The sequence below is a fragment of the Chrysoperla carnea genome, chromosome 1 (assembly GCF_905475395.1).
Source record: "Chrysoperla carnea chromosome 1, inChrCarn1.1, whole genome shotgun sequence".
Classification (NCBI taxonomy): domain Eukaryota; kingdom Metazoa; phylum Arthropoda; class Insecta; order Neuroptera; family Chrysopidae; genus Chrysoperla; species Chrysoperla carnea.
Window position 1 is genome coordinate 133,446,870 of NC_058337.1, and position 19,420 is coordinate 133,466,289.

The 19,420-nt window shown below is 33.4% G+C and overlaps 1 protein-coding gene across 1 annotated transcript in view; it reads right to left on the minus strand.

Annotated features, from left to right (window-relative positions):
- Nucleotides 1–19,420, minus strand: part of LOC123306093 (lachesin-like) — a 607,394-nt gene that overhangs the window by 475,113 nt on the left and 112,861 nt on the right. The window lies entirely within an intron of this gene.

Consider the following 19,420-nt stretch of genomic DNA (forward strand, 5'->3'; position numbering starts at 1 on the left):
GTAAAATAAATTAGTAGCTTTAGAATTAGCTGGATAAATTTTCTCATTTTCTCACTTTTAAAGCAGAAAATAATTGAAATCTAGTGCTAAAAATTGAGAAACAGGAAAAATTTTTCGAACAAAAGTTCTTCTTGTAGCTTTGGTGCTACGAAAATATGGCATTATATTAAAAAATAAATGAAAAAGTTATCTCTATTTTATTATTTAAAGCGTCCTCGTATTAAAAAAAACGGCATTTTCATCCCCCCAAAAATAGTCGATAAGTGTTTTTAGGTTTTTAAATTTTTGTTTCGATTTCGAAAGCTAAGGGTGGAAACTTTGTGTACAGCTAACTAGAATCATTTAATTTTTTTTTTGCATTATACCAACAGAATTTTTGTTTGCTGAAATATTCGTATATGAAATATTTGCTAAAAATAAAAATAAAATTGTTCGTTAGTCCAATTATAGATTCCATTTTTATTTAGACTTTTATTTAAAATGTATGCAAAAAAAGAATTGATTCATCACTATTCGATTCCAGAGAAATAAATCTCTGACAGACAAAGTATACCTATTCAGGGTGTATTCTTTAAAAGTGTTTATTGCAAATAGAGAATAGTGAGAGCAGATGCTAACAAACTTAATATTGGTAAAAATACATGAGTTAGGTTAGATTAGGTTATATTGGCTGCCCACGAAGGACACACTTAGGCTATAGAGCCATTTGTAATACCATATACGTGTTTTACCACCTTTCCGCTGATCATTTCATTTATCAGCTCCTCAATTTCAGAGGCTGAGTGCACCTCCTGCATGCATACCATGCACTACAGCAGCCCATCACAACTATTAATTAAATTAATTTTGTTGCGACGGTGGGAATCAAACCCACTACCCTAAGCATACCGCGGAAGGAATTGGTTATGCCTAAACCAACTGAGGTAATAGAGCGACAATTCATGAGTTAAAAATTAAAAGAAACCCTCAACACAAAATCAGCTGATGAACTGACCAATAAAAATTTATTTTTTGAAATGTAATTTTTGCGCGTGTGTTCTTTGCTATATTTCAATAAAATCTGCTCAGCCATTTGAAGATCATCACCTCTTTTCTAATTGTTTTGGGGAACGGAATTTTAAACTTGTACTTGAAACATAGCTAAGAACACTCTCGAACAAATTACCTTTCAAACAAAAAACAAAAAAACAAATACCAAATCGGTTCATCCGTTTAGGAGCTATGATAACACATAATCAAGTTTGATCGATTCGATTGTGGCTTTATAGCCCCAAAAGGATGAACTTTATTAAATTGTTGAATATTCTGACATCTAAAAGATGGTTTTTCAGAAGTGTATATCTTTGATAACCGATGTGACCAGTTGTCCTGCGTTGATTTGGTTTGCCATTTGAAAATGAATAGGCTCACGCCAAAACATTTGCAAATTGTTAAAATTTTTTATTTTTGAAAGATTTTAATTATTAAAGATTTTAATGTAAAAGTTAATGGACCTCCTAGATCATGCGATTTACCCTAATAGATTTTCTTTGGCATTATGCAAATTTACTTATATCTACGCCGATTACCCAGAGCGATTCAACATTTGGAAAACAACATATGGCGTTCTATTGACGAAATACGACCGAAAGTTGTTGCGAAAAGTGAATGAAAATGGGACATTCCAATGTAAATGGCATTAAATTAACTTTCCAATAAAGTCAGTTTCGTGGATATTCAAAATAGTTTTCTTTGTTTTATTTTAATTTAAAATTGTGATCTTAGAAAAAACGCACATTATATGTAAAACGTATATGCAGTCCTAAAACATACAGCCTGTTTAAACAAATAATACAAAATGCCTTCAAGCTGAATGTTGAACATAAAATATACCTACATATGTAAAAGCAAGCACACATATTGTTCAAACACTGCGAGGCATCATTCTTGCACCGCCGCGTCGTTCCGCGCTTTGCTACGAACCAGACAAAAAGTGAATTTTCGTTTTTTTTATTGAATTGGGAATAGAAAAATATATATTTGTCAAAGCTGACGGTACTAATATACATTTGGTATGTATACACTTTTTTCGGGGTTCTATCTATTTAAAAACAGAGTGCATGATGATATTTCAAAATGAAAAAAAAAAAAAAAAAAAAACGCATGGCTGAATATTTTAATTTTTTTCTCATGAAAGTGTCTATTCTCACGGTAGCGGGAATAGACACTTTAGATATTATTTAAAAAAATTGTTTGCACGCTAAATTTATTGTTTTATCTAGCGTACAATTAAACCAGTATAATCTTGAAACAAAAAAATTAAATTGCAAAACGCGATGTAAAGCTACTTTTCACACCATGTTGAAATATATTAAGGTATACTAAGTTTAGTCCCAAGTTTGTAACGCTTAGAATATTAACGCTACGAACAAAATTTTGGTATAAGTGTTCATAAAATCACCTAAGTAGTACATTTTCGACTGTCTGCCCGTCTGTCCTTCGGTCTGTCAGACAACAGGATAGCTCAAAAGCGAAAAAAGAAGAAATTTTTAAGCGTGCTTAGGGCATAAAAAGTGTGGTCGAGTTCGTAAATGAGCAACATAAGTCAAGTGTGTCTTGTAATTTTGTAAACCGTTAGAGATCGAACAAAAGTTTAGAAGTAAAAAATGCTCCTTTTAGAAAGATAAACAACTTTTGTTTACACAGTTTTTTCGTAAACATCACTGTTCACTCGTGAGAGTACAGATTAGGCGCCACTTATATAGTATGTGGTATATATGGGAATCAGTTAAGTGTGTGTGGCATGCATGTATGTATGACGTAAAAAAACAAACGATTGCGTAATAAACACTGTCTTTACATGGTACTTCAACAATTAACTCAGTAAATTGTTTGTTTTCACTTTTTTGGTATGTTATTTGTGTGAAACTGCGTTTTGTAAACAAAAAAAGAAGTTGTGCTACCTGTGAAATCCGTGAACTATTTTCAGTTTTTGCTTGAAAAATTTACATGGTTTTCAGAAATGTTAAAATTTAAAGTTTAGCTTATGTTAAACCATTAGACACAGAACAAAAGTTTTAAGGTAACAAAATGTTCCTTATAAAAAAATAAACAACTTTTGTATGAAACAATTTTTCGTAAACATATTTTCTCGTGAGACGGCAAATTAAGGCAAAACTTTGGTGTTAATTTTCTCCAAAAAATGTGAAAGATAGAGAAATAAAAATTTGTTTGCTGCTTCAACCTAGTGATCATTATGAACAATTTTGCAAAAAATCGAAAAAAAGAGTTTCCTAGAAAATACTTCGAAACATTTTCAAAATTTTTCAATCTAATTTACAGATCTACAAAGCAGGTAAACTGAAATTGGATCACCTTTTAGTATTTTTCAGAATTTGTTTGAACCAAATATCAACTTTTTATTTTTACAAATTATTTCACATAGTCATTAATGATATCAGAGTTATTCGTATCGATACGATGTATGCATGTATGCTTGGCTGATAGTATTGTGTATCAAAAAAATATATATAGTTTTTTTGGATTTTTGTAATTTACTTTCATATAATAAACAAATGAAAAGTGCTTTTTCGAGTTCTATATTAAATTTGATAAACTTGAATTTGTTTTGGTATGCACACCTATGGTTTATGGCTTTATACGTCCGTCCATATAAACGGTAGTAACAGAGTGTCTAAAATCGCTAGACCAACCTATGAATTCAGTTTACCCGTAAGAACTCCCGTCAATCGTTCGGTAATCTTCAGTCATGTAATGAGAGATTTGCTCATACATTCTACACGTGCGTCAAATATGTCGCGGGTTAAATATTTTTTAACTTTGTAAATAATAACCTCTACATAATTTTATATAAATTTATTTCTTCATGATTGAAACATCAAATAATAACAGAACAGTAAAAGATGTTATAACAAGTGAAAACAAACAATTGACTGAGTTAATTGTTGAAATACCATGTATAGACAGTGTTGATGAAGCAATCGTTTGTTTTTTGACGTCACGTTAATAAAAAAAGATATCCACTTTTAAATAGCTACACACACACTGATATTCCTTTATTAATACATACTGTAAAATTTGCACCTAATAAGCGCCCTCGTGGGTAAACAGTGAAGTTTACAAAAAAATTTTTTAAACAAAAGTTGTTTATTTTTTTATAAAGAACATTTTTTACATTTAAACTTTTGTTCTATCTCTAATGGTTTACAAGATGGGTCCTACGGACCCAAGACCTAATTGACCCATATTGCTCATTTACGAACTTGACCTCAGTTTTTAGGTCCTAAGTACGCTATAAAAATTTAATCTTGATATCTCTTTTCGTTTTTGAGTTATCGTGTCCACAGACGGACGGACGGACAACCGGAAATGGACTAATTAGGTGATTCTATGAACACCTATACCAAAATTTTTTTCGTAGCATGAATATTTTTAGGCGTTACAAACTTTGGACTAAACTTAATATACTATGTATATTTCATATATACATGGTATAAAAATAGGTTAATAAATGAATGTGTCAAATATCATTAATACGGTATGAGTTAGTGATGCAACTGTTTCTATTTGTTAATAAAAAATAAACTTGCAATTCAATGATTAATGTTGAAGTTCACTTAAAAAATTAGTATATAGGCAACTTGAATGGTGTAAATGTTAAGTGAACGTGTATACGTAATTCAAGTTGCCTATTTATTAATTTTGTAGGTCGACTTTAACATTAACCGTTTCATTGAAGCAACAATTTATTGTATATTAACAAATAGAAATACTTGACTACTAACTCATGCCATACTTATAATTTTGACACTTAAGAAACATATTCTATGAGGCTTTAGAAAAGTGCGAGCGGTTTCTTTCATTTTCCTATATTTGTTACATCTTTAACTGTACTATTAATCAAAAGTAATTAATATTTAAAGTTGAAGTACATGAACGTGATTTGAAGATTTTAATAATATAAATTTTTTTAAACTTTTGAATCCAATATATATTTATTGTACTATTTATTCACGTTGAACATTCAAACACATCATCAAATACACAAAAAAAAAAAAAAAATAAAATAAAATAAAAAAACAATGATTGTGTTAGTCACACAAAATCAATCACAAAAATCAACTCAAGCTGAATATCATTTGTGTACCGACTAACTAGAATTGTAATATTCTACAGTTAATGTATCGAAGTATTAGGATTCATATAAAGCATTAGGATTGCTTTAAAATAAAATTCACATTTGATCACATCATCACGTAACAAATATTTATTAGCGGATCGCTAAGATTTTACTCAATAATTAGTTCACATTTTATTTCCCTACATCCATACCACACACCTGAGATGCGAAATACCTTACACAATTAATTCAGATGCAAATAATCATACTAGCCGTAGAAACGAAACACTTAAACCGACCAACTTTCCATCAATGATTTGTCGTGTGTTCCCCGACCCTCTTTTCTACATAATATTTCTATGCTTAATGATGTTAAACACATACTGTAAACACTTATACATAACAGTTATATACACGCATCAAATAATTTTGTAACATATTACACTAATAATCAACAAATGACATACTTATTCGGAACATGAAACACTATGCTAGTACGGGAGTCATCATTGAACCACGTAAAGTTCCTGAGTTTTGTTTTGATTTTTCACTATTTCGAAGATATTTCATGTCAATCTGAATAACTAATTGTTTCCCCCAATCTTTGAGTCATTGTTTTGTCTCTTTTGTATTAAAAACACGTTTTGTTAAATTGTGTGACCAATATTTTTGACCAGTCCAAACTTACTTATATACAAAAACGGCCTCAGGTAGCAAAAAAGAGTTATTCGCAAATTTTTTTGCTTTGAACAGAAAAGCGTAAGCCACTATAATGTGGTCACGGTTATTTCTTAAACTGTCGATGTCAAAGTTAAAGTGATGTCAATGTCATGCTTCAATACCCATATGGGGTGACCGAGCATTTTGCCGAAGACCGAACCTTGGGCGATCCTCGGTTACCGTTGATTTGCCGAAGTTCCGCTAATACCGTGGCGCCAGAGACAATTTTCTCTATAGAGAGTATACTCGAGTCACGGCTGCCGTTCCTATGCCTAACCTTACTTATATTACCATGATTTTACTAGTAGTAATAAACATACTGTGAGAGCTGTGCAGTTTAAAAACGTTTGAAATATTTTTTTTAAACATATGTGATAAATAAACATTGTTTTTTTTTTAATGTCATCAGTTACTGATCAGCTGATGATAATGAGATTATTCCGTAAAAGAAAATATGAAGATATGTTTAAAAAAAATAAGGACCATGAAAGTGAGGTTAAAGCAAATAAGTGCACTTTTATTATCAATGATAATAATAATATTAACAATAATAATAATAATAATAATAACGATAATGTTATTAGAATAATAATAATAATAATACTAACGATCCCTAACCTCAGGGAGGGCAGGCAATCCCTAACCTCACGTCCGAGCCTAACAATAGGACACGTGCCATACCCGGTAACCATCAATCCCGCTCAAAGTGATGGGCTAACGAGGTGGGTCCGTGCTGACTCAGCGGAGCTAAATGAGTCAAATCCAAAAATGTCAAATTTGAGAAGCAGATTTTTCGGTCCTCAGGCGGGTAGTAGTCGACCCAGTCCTACAGAACCCCGCCCCCCTGCAGGTGACGCTTCTACCTTACCTATAGGGGGTAGCTCTCACGGATATGAGGGAGAGCAATCAAATTTGGCTTTGGATCCCAGACTAGTCCCGGAGACTAGACGTGCCGCTGACGACGAAGAGCCATCTCAAGGCACTTCTCAAGAAAGTCGAGCGAGCACACAAAACAGTCGTCTTCAGCGCTTTCAATGGACGAAGGCACTTAAGGCTGACCTGCTCACTTGCTACGAAGCAAGTGAACCATCGAGACGTGGCTATATGGGCAGGATGCACACCCTCTGGTGCGAAAAGCATCCCGAACTTTCCCATATGAAAGCGCAACATCTACGCGATCAAGTATCCCGTCTCAAAAAAACCGGATTTGACAAACCCCGAACAGGAATTGAGAAACGATGCAGGACTACGCAAGCGGAAGTAAATCGAGGGAATGAGATAGTGCCGGCTGTTACTGGTGTAGTTCATTCTACACGTGAGACATTAGTTGCTGAGACACAAGATGGAATATCTCAGGATGAGCCAGTATTAGAGAGTGAGAGATCTGATACTGAGACACAGGATCGGGTATGTCAAAATACCCCACCACCACCTGTGTTAGAGGCTTCACCACCTACGCCTCTGATATACGGAGATATCCCAGCACTACCTGTGTTAACGGCGGAAACAGCCACGCCACTCACTTCGACCACGGAAGCGAACGTAGAGGAAACTCCGATCCTTCCTGCTGAGCCACCAAACACTCGTTTGGAAGAGCTTAAAGAACGGTTTCAAAATATCCTGTTCATAACCGATAATGACCTTTCCAAACGCAAACGTCCAAAGTATCGCAAAACGTTTGCCAAAGCACAAGACCTTGCTTTAATCAACCAGATCGTCGACGATCATCTAAATCACACAAGTAGCCTACTCGAAATCGATAGCTCAGTCTATGCTGCAATGTGTGCTCTTTCTCCTGCCCCCAAGTCTACTGAGACAGTCGAGGAGAAAACATGCAAGCGTATAGAGCAACTTGACTCCAAGTTGACGCCTCTTCGACAGACGGTATCACGTATCGAGTGTGTGTTAAGAGTACCAGAAAGCTCGTAAACTCTTCACCCCAAAGGTGCGAGCCTTCGCGCGTGAACTCAGGCACCAACACCACACACTAAACAAGGGTATCCTGCTCACTATCAAGCAGCGAAACATTGAAAAGATACGTGCACTAGCTCTCGCTCGAAAAAAGCTAGTTAAACGCGAGAAGTGTATTCGAGAGAACAAGATCTTTGTATCGAATCCTTCCCGTTTATTTGCAAAACCCCCTTCTCTCGTCGAGAATCCACCTTCGATAGAGCAAATCGATGGCTACTGGCGTGATTTATATGAAAAGTCGACCAGTGTAGATAAAAATATAAGACCAATCAAACTGTTCGAAAGGTTCTGCAACGCGCGCCTAGCAGAACAAGCGGTCCTAACATCTGTTACCGCTGATGAAGTATCCCTTGCTTTCAAAGGCAAGAAGAATCATTCGGCGCCTGGCATGGATGCTGTGTCCAACTTCTGGTGGAAACGTTTAACTTCCACACACGCACATCTTGCTAGGCACTTTACTTCATACATCCTTGGGTTCGGGACCTTTCCAACGTGGTTCGCGGAAGGACGAACAGTTTTGATTCCCAAAAAAGGAGACCTTTCAGTTCCGAGCAATTATCGCCCGATTACATGTCTCAATACCGTGTACAAAGCGTTCACCTCCATTCTTAATGAACGCATACTCACAACCATAGAACCGGTTTGGCAGATGATATACGAGCAACGCGGCTCCAAACGAGGTATATCAGGTTGCAAAGATAATCTTCTTGTTGACAGATGTTTCTGTCAAGACGCTCGTTAGTATCAGCGCGACCTGAGTATGGCCTGGGTGGATTATAGGAAAGCATTTGACACTACCTCTCACCAACTCATATTGGTGCTGCTCAAATGTTTGAAAATTCACCCCGATATCATCAGATGCATCGAAGAGCTGTTACCTTTGTGGAAGACCAAATTTACCATTAGATGTGGTAAACGTACTGTCTCAACAGATCTGGTAACGTATAAGCGTGGTGTCTATCAAGGCGACAGCCTTAGCCCGCTTTTATTCTGCATCTCCCTTATGCCCCTTTCCTTGCGCTTGCGAGAAGAAACTGGTTACCGTTGTGGTCCCCCGGCAGATAGGAAGCATCAGGTAACTCATCTATTCTATATGGATGACCTGAAACTTTATGCTTCTTCTGAGAGCAGTCTATCTCAAGCTCTCAAAGCTGTCCATCAGTACACGAAGGCTATTGGCATGGAATTCGGACTTGATAAATGTGCCGTCATTCATTGTAAGAGGGGTCGTGTTCCTGATTATGATGCAGACGTGCAGCTCACAGATGGAAGCATCGTGAAACATCTCGATGAAGAAGAGCTCTACACATATTTGGGTGTCGGTGAAAACCACATTCAAAGTGTGTCTACTGTCAAAGAAGCTCTTCGCGGCAGGTATAGGCACCGTCTTCGACAAATCTGGCAATCAGAATTGTCTGGGATCCATAAGATCCGTGCTACTAGCTTGCAATACCCATCCTTCTCTATTCTTTTGGTTCCATCAAATGGACAATAGAGGAGCTTAAGGAACTTGATAGAGGCACTCGCAAACTCATGAACGTCAATCGTAGTTTGCACCCACGTGCTTCTGTACCCCGTAACTACCTCCCACGCCAGCAAGGAGGTAGAGGTCTCCTATCCGTTGAATGTCTACATGATAGGGTAGTTTTAGAAATAGCTTGTCAGGTCATAAATAGTTCTGACCCTCTTATGGAACTCGTGCGCGATCATGAGCTCCAGGGTAAAGGAGCATTCTTGTTCTCTGCAGCACAACATGCAGCGTCTAAATTGGGCCTTGCTTTTGATCCGTCTAATCGTGATCTTGATGATAACGTGATCCTTCTCTCTAAATCTCGACTTCGTTTAGCTGTAAAACGAGCTGAAATACGCTCCCTCTTCGAGGATCATCGGCATCGTGACCATCAGGGAATGTTCTACCGTCATCTAGACTCCTGTGGTCTTTCCGTTGATCTTACGTTCTCTTTTCTGCGATCAGCTGAACTCAAGTCCGAAACAGAAGGCTTTATCATCGCTGCCCAAGATGGTGTGATAGCGACGCTAACTCACCAAAAGTATGTATATAAGAAAGCAGTCTCCACCACTATGTGCAGAGCGTGCAAATCTCAGCCGGAGACGCTGATGCACCTCATCTCGGCATGTCCTTCTTATGCCACGAACACCTACATACATCGCCATAACGCTGCCCTCCGCGTGCTGTACTACTTCTTGAGACACAAGTATGAAGTGGACCCTACGCCAGTCCTACCATATGCTCCAGGCGAGATCGAGTCCGTCGTCAAGAACGAGAAATGCATTATCTTCTGGAATTTCTCGTTTCCAACTACCAGGCAGCTCTCTGCTACTAAGCCTGATATAGTGCTCCAGGATATCTCATCTAAGACTATGTACGTCATCGAGTTCTCTGCGCCTGCAGAAACGAACATAGTCACGAAGGAGGAGCAAAAACGGACTAATACTGGCTACTCAGTCAAAATGGTTGTCCTCATTATCGGTTGCCTAGGCGGAATTCGTCCCACTCTCGAGACGAATCTATCTCAAATTCCGGTCTGCAGGTCTCATCTTCGTCACCTTATCTCTTCCATGCAGAAGGCTGTCATTATAGGCACCCTTCGTACATTGAGATCGCATCAGACTGTCTTCAAGTAACAGCCCTTGAAGTTTCTTTTTTTTCTTTTTCATTTTCTATTTTTTAGTAGGTTCCACATCGCTGCGGTGCAGGGACGGAGCCTGCTTGACCAGGACATTAGACAGACTTACGTACCACCGACTCGGAAAACAGACGGACCAACAGACGTCGCGTGGACTGACGGACGTACAGACTACACGGCCACAAGTCAGTGAACTTTCTTCAAAAGACGTAGCTGCCTTGTGAAGATTTATGTCTCTCAAGGAGATGGGAGGCTCTGGGGTGTAAATCCTGTATCCTCTCTCCCTCCTTGGCAGGCATGAATTCGTTAATTTCAAATTTTAAATAATAATGACGATAATGTTATTAGAATAATAATAATAATAATAGTAACGATAATATTATTAATAATAATGATAATAGTAATAATAGTAATAATAATTTTCGTGAAAAATTATCAAATTAGCTTTTGAAAAATATAGACACTCTACAGTTTAATGTTATAGACGAGTTACTTGTGATTTTGCGTGAAGAAGGTCACACCACTTTGCCGAAAACAACAAAAACTTTATTAAAAACCAAACATATAAATCCAGTGGAAAGCATGACAAGTGGTCGAAACACAGAGGGAAAATAATGAATAATAAGAATGACATATTTCTGGAGTTCCTAGGACGTAGATAAGAGTAAAAAAATTAAGTTGTTTAACAAAATTTCTGTTTCTTATTTTGCTATTTTAAAATAGCTTATCTTTGGTATCTTTATCTAGTGTATTTAATACTTCAAAAATAATACAACTGGCAATTTAGGTTAATTCAGAAGATTGGTAATTATACGGTAAATGGACAACCGAACATCGACCATAGGCTGGTAATGTGCTCAGCCGGAATTTGGCCGAGGCTTGGAAGCTCGGCCACCGATATTGGCCGATGCACTGCCCAGTGGTAAAACCCCATATGGGTAATTTTCTTTAATGGATTCCATGCCAATAACGACATAGTTTATATCAAGAAACTAATTTACTGAGTACGTCTTATGTTAAACTAACAAAAGTACACGAAAAGACCTGAAAATTTAAGTTAATACTATTTTGACTTTCATTATTACTCCCGTGATGAAAGAAATTCTCACAATTTCTACAGGACTTAAAAAATATTTTTAAAGCTAGTGAAAGCAAACCCTTGAGTGAGTTAACTGAAGAAATACCATGTATAGCCAGTGTTAATTCCGCATTTGTTGATTTTTTTACGTCCTGTAACTAAAGAAAGATACACATTTTTGAAAAAATGTTTCAAACAAAAGTTGTTAATTTTTTTATAAGGAACATTTCTTATATATAAATTTTTGTTCTTTCTATAACGGTTTACGAGATCTATGTTGCTCATTAACTAACTTAGCCTCACTTTTTACGCCCTGAGCCCGTTATAAAAATTTCAGCTCGATATTTCATTTTGTTTTTGAGTTATCGTGTCCACAGACAGACGGACAGATGGATGGTCAACCAGAAATGGACTAATTATTTTAAATTATGAACACCTATACCAAAAATTTGTTCGTTCATCAATATTTTTAGGTGTTACAAACTTGGGAACAAACTTTATATACCTTGATATACATTACATATTATTCAGGGTATAAAAAGTGAAAGTAGGTTGAAAAAATCTAAAAAATTCGAAAAAAGATAAAATTATACGTATTAAATTATTTATATTTTAGATCGAGCGTGTTTGAAATTCGCATAACGCAATTGCTGACGAGTTAAAACAATGTTTATATTTCCATGGATGCGAGTCATTTGTTCCTGGTCTAGTAAAAACAACAAAAATTATACACCAAAACAAAACAATAATAAAAATAATAATAATATCTACTGCCTACCAAAGCTCCAACAAAATATGTAAATAACATTATGAAGTGAATGAGTAGTGCTTTTTTTTATTTGTTTTACAAAAAAATATGCCAATGCTTTTAATTAATGTCTGTAAATATTAGTCTTTATTAATGAGGGTATGTATTTTTATTTTATTTTTTGTTTTTCATATACCGGGTGGTGCAACTTTAATCTATTACGGATTTTTTTAGTTAATCAATCATCAATTTTCATAATATAAAATTAAATTTCGAGTATCGTGGTATTTTATTTCTATAAGTATGTCTTAACTAGAAAAATCAACAAAAGTTCATTCTGAAATGAAATTTATATTGCTTGTAAAAAAATGGGGCATTGATAAAGCTAAGTTTCTTATCAATTAGATTTTCAATTTACGACGATTCTTCTTGTCTGACATTTGTTTTAAAAGAAAACTATTCAAAGTAGTTAAGGTAGTACCAGCATGAAATCACTTTTCGACAGATTTGGCCGAATTTTTTTTCTCGGGTTTATAATAGCTTTATTTATGAATTCCTAAAATTTCATAATTTTTGACCGTTTAGATCGCGAGATATTTAAAGACAAAGTTCGCAATTTTGAGGGTCATGTCCCATTTAAAGCATGTAAAATGTCCGGTCTCTCCAACTATTTTTTATGATATTATTATATATTGAAGAAAAAGTAGAAAAAAATGTTTATACAATATAATTCTAAAAAAAAAATTTAGAAATTAATTTTCACTTTCGAGATATTAATTTTGACGTAAATTGATCGAAATTGGGACGTTGGCATAATTATTTCCCATTTTAAACGGTCAAAATTTCTGAAACTTTGGGAATTAATAGTAAGCATTATTAAATTCTTAAATTTAATTTTTCGTTAAATTCTGTCGAAAAAAAAATTGTACCATTGCTTTAACATAGAAACTGCAAATACCATGCTGGAACATCGTTAAAAAAAAAAACTTTCAAAGAAGTTAAAAAATAGAATGAAATTTTGCAAATTTTCGAAACAACTTTTCAAAAATTCCTGCATTTTATTTCCGTTTGTTATGGTATCAACGTCATTTTCTGTGGTGGATTTCGAATAAGATTTGGATGATCCGGGCTTTGGATGACAAGAGATGGGCACTAATATGTAACTGATATTCCCATATAACACATATTATACAATTTGTGCATAATTTGTGCTCCACGGGTAAACAGTGATGTTAACGAAAGAATGTTTCAAACAAAAGTTTTTTATTTTTTTATCAGGAATATTTTTTACATTTAAACTTTTGTTACCTATATGTCGAACGGTTTACAAGATGCTCAATTAACATTTTGTTGCTCATTTACGAACTCGACCTCACTTTTTTGCGTCCACAGCACGCTATAAAAATTTCAGCTTGAGATATCTTCTCTTTTTTGAGTTTTCGTGATGGCATTCGGACAGACAAACAGACAGACAACCGTAAATGGACTATTTAGGTGATTTTATAAACACTTATACCAAAATTTTGTTTATAACATCAATATTTTTAGCGTTACAAACTTGGAACTAAACTTAATATACTTTGTAATATTTCATACTAACTGTGAACTACCTGCTTTGCTGGGCAACATCCCCACTTGCACCCCTCCCTCCACATTTCCTTGCGTGGGATAACAGTTTTGTAATGTACATGTCATGCTCTTTTATTTGATACCCCACTTAGGTATATTTGTAAATATTCGATAATTCCTTCCCACTTTCTCGCTACACCTTTCTACCCTCCGAAGGTTAAAAGTAGATAAAAACAATAGATCTTTGAAGCTGGTTGTATATCGTGTCAATATTTGAGCTTAATCGATGCACAACTTTTTTAGTTTTTGAAGCATATCCCTTTCAACCCCTATTTCAACCCCTTACTCTACTATAATATGAATGTATTATACATAAAAACCTTCCTCTTGAATCACTCTATCTATTAAAAAAACCGCATCAAAATCCGTTGCGTAGTTTCAAAGATTTAAGCGTACATAGGGACATAGGGACATAGGGACAGAAAAAGCGCTTTGTTTTATAATATGTAGTGATATATGGTATTAAAAAAAAAGACATAAGGATTCCTAGAAATTTTTCTTCATTAATGGCTCACGGTCTAAATTCTCTAACTAAACCTTTGAAAAATTAACCGGAATTTATTTTATGAAAATAAACCGGAATGATCTTTTATCATTTTGCACGTTTTATTAAAAATGTATGTTCTTTTGATGGAAAACGAAAAAAAAAAAAAGTTTCTTTACACATCATAAAAAATATGAATTATAATATAAACAAAAACATAGACTTAAAGATGACCCTTATCATACAAAAAAAGTAAAGAAACCTTTTAATATAACAAAAAAGGCTAAATCTTTAAAAAAAACTTCTGATTGGTCATCAGTGTTGATAATCTTCATGTTTACAAAAATATTATACAACCTGTTATTACAAATATTATAGTTTGTACAGGGTGTTACTTATATATTCATGGTAGATCTGTATCACTTTAGGTACCAGTATATTGAATTAATGTTTTGATATCTGCATCGAAATGGTGCAAAGAGGGTTATTTATTTTCTTTTGATTTATATGCAATTTTATTACAAATTTGATGTACAATTTACATAATGAATTAAAATTAAATCTAAATATAATTTCTCAATTCGTTTAAGACTGAGGGGTAAATTATTGGATAATGTAATATAAGGAAGATATCGTGTACGAAAAAAAACAGGCTAGAAATTATTTTGAAATAATAGACATTTTATCGCGGACATTATAACTTTCTATAGGTCCAATTCTTAAATTAACCTGATTTTTATACTTTTTGGATCAAAATTACCCCATTCACCGAGTTTCATCAAATCCCTTAAAAAAAAATTCAAAAAAATTGAGACATTTTATTATCTCCGATTTCGATAAAGCTCAGTGTGTAAGGTAATTTTGACCCAAAAAGTTCAAAAATCGGGTGCATTTCATGACTGGTCGAATAGTTTTTGAGATACGGACTAAAATCTATCCAATTATTGCGATATCCCAGAAACTCTGCATCCAATCATTAAATTAAACTGATTTTTTTACTATATGGGTCAAAATTACCCCATCCATCGAGTTTCATCAAATTCCAAAACAAAAATTTTTTATGCATTTTTCTCAATTTTTTCAAAGAGACTTTAAAAAAAATTGCAAAAGTTGCGATAGAATTTTTTTTTTTAATCCAGTTACGATGAAACTTCGTATATAAGGTAATTTTGACCCAAAAATTACCAAAATCGGTTGCATTTGATGACTGGTCGAATCATTTTTTAGATACCGATTAAATCGAACCAAACATTGCGTTATCTCTATTTTCGATTTATAAAGAAGCATTCATATCATACTGCTTGGGAGAAGAATGATAATTTGTTGAATATTGTAAATTTTGTAAATTAAAAAAACCTTGGTAACATTATAAAATATGTTGATCTATATTTGTCTATAAAATTATTAATATGCAGTTCCCGTATACAAAATTCGTCCAATCTAATAAAAGCGAGATAAAAATGTCATCTTTTAACGTAAAGCATACACTTTTTTATTTCAATTTTTAACGATAACGATAAAGAAAAACTTTATTCTAATAAAACCGCTTAACTTCTTTAAATTAGCTATGATTCCTCCATCTTTAGTCTCGTATGGAATCTATAGTAAATATGATATTATTGTATGAACATTTTTATATGAAAACCCCTCCCCCCCCAAATTCCTTTTTTATTCTCCTATATTATACATTTTTTTCTGCCGAGGTTTGCGATGTTTCTTATAGACATATAAAAACGTCTATTTTCAGTACACAAAGGAAAAAATGTTATATAATATTTGAAAAAGAAAAAAAAAGAGATCCCATGAGAATTTCAGGAAAAATATAAAATGAAAATAAATAAATAAAAATTTTTCTTTAAAAAGTAGAAAATACATACGAATAGTCCACAGTACGTAACTCACTGTTATCATTATATTAAGTGAATTGAATTAATAATAATAAAAAACTTCAGCTTTAAGCCATCAGCACTCACGTAAATCGTTCGATAATCTGTAGTCTCTTGATGAGAGATTTGCTCACGCGTTCTGTTTCACCATACTCTATCTCAACTTTTTTTAAATTTACTGAGTATGACTTATACCTTTAGCCTCGTGATGAGAAAAATTTTCACAATTTCTGAAGGACTTGAAAAAATATATTTGAAAAAATTGTAGATAGATTGAAAAAAGTTTAGTCCCAACTTTGTTACGATTAAAAATATTGATGCCACGAACAAAATTTTGGTATCACGACAACTCAAAGAGAAAAGGGAGATATCATGCTGAAATTTTATAGCTTGCTCAGGACGTAATGAGTTTGAGTTCGTAAATGAGCAACATAGATCAATTGGGTCTTAGGTCCGCATGACCTATCTTGTAAACTTTTATAGATATTACAAAAGTTTCAGTGTATTAAATGTTCCTTATAAAAAAATAAACAAGTTTGGCTGAAAAAAATTTTTCTTTAACATCACAGTTTACCCGTGAGGACGCAAACTAGGATAAAACTTTAGTGCACATTCTTTCTCCAAAACTGTGAAAGATAGTCAGTTGAAAATTTGCAGACAGCTTCAACTATTGATCTTATGAAACATTCTTGAAAAACAAATAAAATTCTAGAAAAAAATTTCGGCATTTTCGAAAAAGAAATGAAAGCATTTCGCCACAATTGTGGTTATTTTTTAAACACTTCTAATTTATAAAAATTAATATTGTCATTATTCATTTTCTATACAGGGTATTTCCACAATTAACTGGTTAGTTGTTTATTTTTAATTCTTTGAGAATTTCTCGTAAAGCAATTTAAGATATCTTTGATGTACTGTGGACTAAAAATATACACTAAATATTATACTTATATTTTTTAGAGGATAAAATATGGTGATTCAATCACTTTCAATTTAAGAATTGAAGCAAACAAAGATGAAAATAAAATTTTTGTGTAAGTGATAATCTGTTTTTTTCTGCTTTCTTCTTTCGTTTTGTTCCCCGTGTATTCTTCAAGAAATGAAAGTTGAATTATTAATAAAATTGAAATATCAAAAATGTTTTTTATTGTACTGTGAAACAGACGATGATATTAAATGTTTTCAACCATTTAGCGTTTTTGCTGGTAATGAAATGGATTATTTTGAATTTTTAGATTTTAGTCTGTTGACTGTAAAATGAAGCCGTTCTTTACTTCAAAATGGTTACAGGAGAAGTAGTCACAATAAATTCGTATAAAAAGAAAACAATATGTTAAAACTTCTTGAATATTCAACAAATATATTAAAACAATTACATAAAACATACAGACATAAGAACGTTATAAAAGAAGGAATATTTATTCCTATAGATAGGGGAGAATTGTCTAGGTTGGTTGTGTCACTAGGAAGGCCTCCAACAATTTCTAATTTAATTTTTAAACTACCAAACGAGTCTACCGGATTATATTTATTATAAGATTGTAAACCTTTCATGAAGTATATATTTGTAAAAAAAATTAAAGTGTTGTATAGTGGGATGTGTCAGTCAGGTTATTGATAGTTTCAAACAATAGATGCTTTGTCGGTTATTCGTACTATATAGTATAATTTATATATGGTAACTCGAGAAACCCCGGAGACGTACGTTATACGTTAGCTGAGTTACGTTATCGTTCTGTATCGGTACTTAAACATTACACTGTGTCCTGTGTCCGTCAGGTTCTGGTCAGTTTCCAACAATATACGCTCTGTCGACAGCACACAAGTATACAAGTTTTACACACTCATTACTAAGAAGTGAAAGGTGTGCACGAAAGGTTGCGCATCAAAAACAAGCATTTTATTCATTCTAGATTAATCGGGGTGCTTTATATGAAAAACGATCCTAAAGGAGTGATTATTAATTTACGCAAAAATAATATTTACGTAAAAATGTTTCAAACAAAAGTTGTTCACTTTTTTATAAGGGACATTTTTTATACTTAAACTTTGCTCTATCTCTAACGGAATCAAGATTCAATTGACCTATATTAGTCATTTACGAACTTATCCCCACTTTTTACGTCCTGAGCACGCTATAAATATTTCAACTTGATATATTTTCGTTTTTGAGTGATCGGGTTGACAGACAGACATACAGACGACAGACAAACAGACAGACAGACAGCCGGGAATGAACTAATTAGGTGATTTTATGAACACCTATACCAAAATTTGGTTCATAGTATCAATATTTTTAAGCGTTACAAACTTGGGACTAAACTTGGTATATTTTATGTACATGGTATAATAAATAATTTAAAGATTAAAAATTTCTGTACTGTAAATTGCAGTGTAATGTGCGATCAACCTAAACAACTTCTCATATTCCAAAATATAAAAATTCATTTATAATTTTGGCAAATAATTCGTCCATCATAAACATACACTAACAGTCATCTCTCTTCTACAAAAACATAACAATAACACAAATAAACACAAAATGTTTTTTCGATAACTTAAACCATGTGTAAGTAGTTGTTGTTTTCTAGAACAGCAAAACTCGTAACTCGTATTCGTATGGAATATATCCAAAACAAATAATATTATATTTATTTTTATTATTTTATTTGTACAAATAGAAACTTTTTAATTTTATTGTGTTACAAAATACTAAAAGTTTCTTGTGTTTGAATTTATTTTATTATATTTTTTTTTGTGTTGTACAAATAACTTTCATACAAATTGAAATATTTTTCAATAAACCCCAACATATTCAGTTGGGTTTGTGTTATATAACAATAAGCTGTTATGAGTTTCAAATATTTATAATATTTGTATTTGATTTAATCCCTACTGATACATTTAGCCACACTTACCCCCTTGATCTTGTAGAAATTGATGTGAGCTTTATTAATGCTCAGTTGAACAACTTATTTACTAACGCAAACTCTTTTAAGTGAAACTGTCTCTTTTACGGGGCAAGGAAAACTTTTGATATTGCGCTTTAGCTTCACTGTAACGAATATCTATTTGGGAAATACTGATTCAAGATGTACGAGCACCAAGCAATGTTGAATGTTGGGCAAAGTATAAAT